Here is a 5,623-nt window from a genome sequence, read left to right as displayed (position 1 = left end):
AAAGTAATTGTGGCAAATAGGAGACAGCAGATTGTTAATATAACTGGAATTATTACTTTTAAATCTTTCTAGTTTGGACTGCCTTTTTACTATTTTGCCTCAATAATTTGAGATAATGCTTTCTTTAATGATTAAGTGTACAAATGGATTGTTAATTTTTACTTAATAAAACACATACTGTGTTTTAAGTGCTACATCATCAAAAGCCTGATATAGATTCAGCTTTGAAAATTTAATTAAATTTTGTCTCATAAAAGCTAGCTAAAAATTACTTTATATAATGTAGCTATGTTATAAGAGGACTCACACTGAAATAGCACTAAAGATTTTCAGTCAGTTGAAGTATAACAGAGAACAAAATGAAAATTTAAGAAGATAATTCGTTCTTTTATTATTGAATTAAAATTATGGAAAAATTTACATTTTGCAGTCAGTGTATATATCATATTCCACACATTTCAGTTTATATTCTTTGATACTTTAGTATATAAAATTATGAAAGGATATTCAATTCATTGTTTTTTCTTACCTAAAAATGACCAGTTGTGGCAATTGTGAATAAGCTCTTGGCTTGCATTAGTTAGCATCAGTTCTCCATGGGTGTTCAACAGTAACAGAAGTGCCGTGAGCACCATTTCTAATGTATCCCTGTTTCCTCCATCTCTCAGTACTACCCAGCTAAACACCATCAAATCAAGGTCCATTTAATAATATCTATGTTTTCCTAATAATTAAAAAAATTATTGACTATATGGAAATAAGGTGTGGACAGTGAAATACAAAGTCACCCTCGGTTTTGGAGGGAGAATAAATTGTTAGTGTTTTTGAAAATGTGGCACTATGTAACAAAATATTTACAAAGTCTTTTGGGGGCTGTGTGGAGATGAATGGGGCAAGCATAGAGGATTTTTTAGGGCAATGAAAATACTCTGTATGATAGTATAAGGTAGATATATGTAATTATATATTTGCCCAAACCCACGCAATATACAACATCAAGAGTGAATTCTAATATGAATTGTGGACTTTGGGTGATTACGATATAACAATGTAGGTTTATCCTTGGTAAAAAATTGTACATTCCTGTGAGTCATGTTGATAATGGAGGAGGCTGTGCACCTGTGGGAGCAGGGTGCTTATGGGAAATGTCTGTACTTCCTCTTTTATTATCAACCTAAAACGGCTCTAAAAAGTACAGTCTTAAAAAAATTATTGCTGGAATTATTTTTTATAATGCCAGAGACTAGAACATGTATGTGTCTTCCCATCTACCCAGAGTAACACTGAAGTACTGTGACTTAGAGCAATGTAGTCATACTGAAAAGATGAAAAAAGAAAACAAGAAAAACAAATAAAAATGCCCTCTGCGGAGGAGAGACTGAGTTAATGTAAGAGATGTAGCACATGATATCATTTTAATATTTAAACCAAAGTAGATGGTAACTTCAAGTCAAAAATGACACTGAAGAAAGTTTCAGAAAAGGTGGGGCCTGTTTTTTTCAAAGTGTGCATTCATTCCAAGATTAGAAAACCTTGTTGGCTTCAGAACCAGGTGCAGATATGTGGGATCCAGCCACTTCTCACCACCTGCACTGCAAAAGCCCTGGTGTGAATCCACCACCTCTCTGTCTAGAGGACTGCAGGAAACAGGTCCCCTGCTTTGCCTTCTGAACTCCAAGAATCGGTTCTCAAGACAACAGCAGAGCAAGACTTTGAAAGCCAGATCATGTTGCTTCTCTGTCAGAATCAAGTACATTCCTGCTTCTCTAGAACGAGACGCCACATTCCTGGAGTGACTTCTGAGGCCCTAAAGGATCAGCATGGCCCATCTCTCTGACCTCCTCACCTACAACTCTCTTCCTTGCTTCAGCCCCTCTGGCCACCGGCCTCCTGTTATATTCACACAGGCTAAGGACCCTCGGACTCTTGTTTTGTGAATTGACGCTTTGGTTGGCCCATAATGCTCTTCCCATAGATGCTCACATGTTTAACACTCATGCTGTTTCCATGTCTGCACAAATCTTATTTTCTCAGTAAGTTCTGCTCTAACTACGAGATTTAACAGAGAGAACTTCATCGTTTGTTAACCTCCACAAATGCCATGCTGCTTAACTTCTTTCCTAGTTATCTTAAACTGTTAACATACTAAATGATGGGTTTATATATTATGTTTTGTCTTTCTTTTCTTAATATACTGTAATCTCCATGGTGAGAATCCCAGAGTCTAGAACATTCTTTAGTAAAGCTCCTGTTTCTCTGCAGCTTTCTCCAGCTTTGGGTGGCGGCCACTGCTGGCCACTGGCTTCCTGTGGGCTGGAGGGCGAGGCAGTAGGGGCAGTAGCCCCAGCCCCCTACGCTTTGCAGCTTAATGCCCCCAGCTACCTGCCCATTCGCCCGCCTGCTCTACTGAGCCTGCAGCTTCTCCCTTCATCATCCTGCCACTGCTGTGGCACAGTGAGGAGCCCGGATGTAGGTCATCATGTGTGTGGTGGTGGGAGACAGAGCTTGTAAAGCTTGCCTACTCATCAGTTACATAACCATTGCATTTCCTGGGGAATGTGTCCCCACCGTCTTTGACAGCTCTTCTGTCAAAGTTATGATAGGTGGAAAACTGGTGAATCTGGATTTACGGGATACAGCTGGACAAGAAGATTATGACCAATTTCATCCCTTATCCTATCTGCATACAGATGTATTTTTAATTTGCTTTTCTCTTGTGTGTCCTGCATCATATGAAAATGTTCGAGCAAAGTGGTACCTTCAAGTGTGACGCCACTGTTCGAACACCCCCATCATCCTGGTGCGGAATAAAAGTGATCTCATGGACCACAGAGACGCGACTGAGAAACCAAAGGAGAAGAGGCTGACTCCCACCACCTACCCACAGGTTCTGGCCGTGGCTAAGGAAATTGGTGCTGTAAAATACCTGCAGCGCTCCCCACCCAGCAAGGCTTCAAGACAGTGTTGGATGTAGCTCTCCCAGTGGTTCTCTGCCCTCCTCCAGTCAAGATGAGGAAGAGAAAATGCCTGCTGTTGTGAATGTCTGGGCCCCTCTACTGGCCTGTCCTCAGAATCTTTGTACGCTTTGCTCAAAAATGGTGAAGCCCTCCACTCAGTGCCAAATTTTTGTTACAGATTAGTTTTTCATTAAACCATTTGGAACCAATCAGTAATAAGTAGGTTTTATTTGTGTTAAGTTAAAACTTCAAACTTTCACATTAAATTAAAATTTAGTCCTAAAATGGCAAGCTTTCTTAAAGCATTATTTTTCTAAAGCCCCTGTTATTGCTCAGATTAAGAGTTGCCAAATACCTTGTCAACTACGTAGCATTGTTCTGCTGAAAACACTAAGCACTAAACCATTGAAGACCTTTGTATTTAAGAAGAGCCTGCAGCTTCCCAAGTTTGGCAAAGCAGATACCTCTTAACTAGCTTCTGATGTAAAAGCAGCACAGCCTCGGAAATATTGCCATCCAACCGTGCATAATTTATCGACACTTGCCCATTCCCAGCACTGTACTGAATGTCTTAAGGGAATAAGTGTAATGACTCAACTCTTTGAATCAATCTTTTTGATTCTGTAGTAAAATTAAACAACAACAAACTTAGCATATTCACTTTTGCTGAGATTTTGAATAGACCTCTTACTCCCCTGTCCCTCTGATGAAGTATCTGCTCTAGCCATGGGCTGGTGGGTGGGCTGTGTGCAGCACCTGTCATGATCAAAGAATGAAGGCAGTATTTTGACAAAATGTAGAGGTTAATTTACACTACATTGTACACATCATAATTAAGCTGAGTAAAAGTGTCACGGATAAAATTTTAAAAGGTTAATCTCTGTCAAATGCAGTAAATAATGAAGAAAGGTTGGTATTATCACTAAGTGTTTTAAGCTTTTCCTTTTTCTTAGACCTACCATCCCTCCTGAAATTGGGCATTTAATTCATCTTCGAAGTGGTCATTCACATAGTGGCTAACTTAGTGCTTTTCTTATAGAACCCCTTCTTAATGAACCCCTCCTTGTATTATAAAATCTTTCTGATAATACATTAGAATTTTTTTTTTTTGTAGATTAGTAAAGGTGCATTCCTTTTTCCTTTATGCAAAGCTAATAAGCACTTTCCTTAGTTTTCTAGTAACTAGGTATAAAAATCATGTGTTGTAGCTTTATAGTTTTTGAAATATTTTAGATATTCCTGAACAATGAACTTTCTTAACATCACTGTCTTGCCAGATCACCAGCACCGACCTTGAATAATTCTGACCCTTCTCTTTGCCTCACCCCCCTGGATACATGTTGCTCTGCCTAACCATGTTCCTTTGGGTCTGTGAGGTTCTATAAGTCTGTGCTCTGTGCTAATGAAGTTCTGTACTACTTATCCACTGGCAAGAATACAAGGTTGGACCTTTCAACCACTAGAGCAAATTTTTTTAAATTGACAGTTGCGTAATTGTCGAGTGGTTTTACATTGATCTTATCCTACCTAATGCAATTAGCAGTATGTTTTGCATGTATGACTTAATAAATCCTTGAATCATAAAAAAATGCTAAGGAGAATGAATTAAATAAAATGGTGAAGAGAGATCCATGGATTGTAGTGAAATTAAATATCTAAGGATAAAAAAATTTAAAAAGCTTCCTGATAGAGAAAAGTTTTGTACAAAAAATGGAATCATTTTGTCCCCAGATTTGTCTTCAGCAATATGAGTCTTTAGGAGGCATTTGATCAATGCTCTCAAGGTTCTGAGTCAAAATACATTTGAATTTAGATTTTCATGCTTATCCAGACAGTATTCATATATGAGTGCAGAATAAAGGTATTTTGAAGGTTCATAGGCTGAGGAAAATTTTTCTCTCACCAAACCTTTCTAAAATGAATATTAGTCAAAGGTATACATTACCAAAATAAACTGAAATATAAGAATGATCATAATTGTGATTCAGAAAATAGCAGGTCAGAACTAGAATGCAATGAAAAGCAAAGCAAAACAGAACGAAGCAATGACCCTCCATAGCAACTGGCTCAATTCAGCATGTGAAAGAGGTGATTGTATGATAAAACGAATGAAAAAACTTAATGTTATGATTAAAAATATATGTAAATTTTGTCAATGGAAAGGCATTTAAAAATCTCTGAGAGATAAACAAGCTTTATAGAAAATATCGAAAATATAGAGCAAAATCATGACACAATTTTGAGCTTTCACAGGTGTTTTAAAAAAGCACACCCATCTGCTCTTCATACCTGCACTGATCTCTTTCAGATTTCATAAATACAGTCTTATGAAATTATACACTATTTTTAATGATATAATCGCATTACCCTGTTCAGTAGGAAGGTGTAAATTCTCATAATATTGGGGATGCTATTTATACTGTCTATAATTTATATAATCAGCATTTATACAAGCACAGTAAACATACTTATAGATGAGATAGTCCATTTTCTAAATTAAAGCATTATGAAATGGATATATCTATCTTTTATACCTGAGTGGTGGAGAGGGAGATATAGTCTTGTGTGCAGATGGTGATGTTTTCAGTCTTCTATAGGAGTGCAGAGTCAACATGTTTGTTTAAAGTTCATTACTCAGAATGGACGTATTTATATACTTAAGGGGA

At 37.3% G+C, this 5,623-nt stretch overlaps 1 pseudogene; it reads left to right on the top strand.

The window, feature by feature from the left end:
- Nucleotides 1-2,467: 2,467 nt before the first annotated feature.
- Nucleotides 2,468-3,039, top strand: LOC113260282 (ras-related C3 botulinum toxin substrate 1-like; annotated as a pseudogene).
- The last annotated feature ends 2,584 nt before the right edge of the window (nucleotides 3,040-5,623 follow it).

This window comes from Ursus arctos, unplaced genomic scaffold, assembly GCF_023065955.2.
Source record: "Ursus arctos isolate Adak ecotype North America unplaced genomic scaffold, UrsArc2.0 scaffold_18, whole genome shotgun sequence".
Lineage (NCBI taxonomy): Eukaryota > Metazoa > Chordata > Mammalia > Carnivora > Ursidae > Ursus > Ursus arctos.
This window is presented reverse-complemented; position numbering and strand designations above follow the sequence as displayed.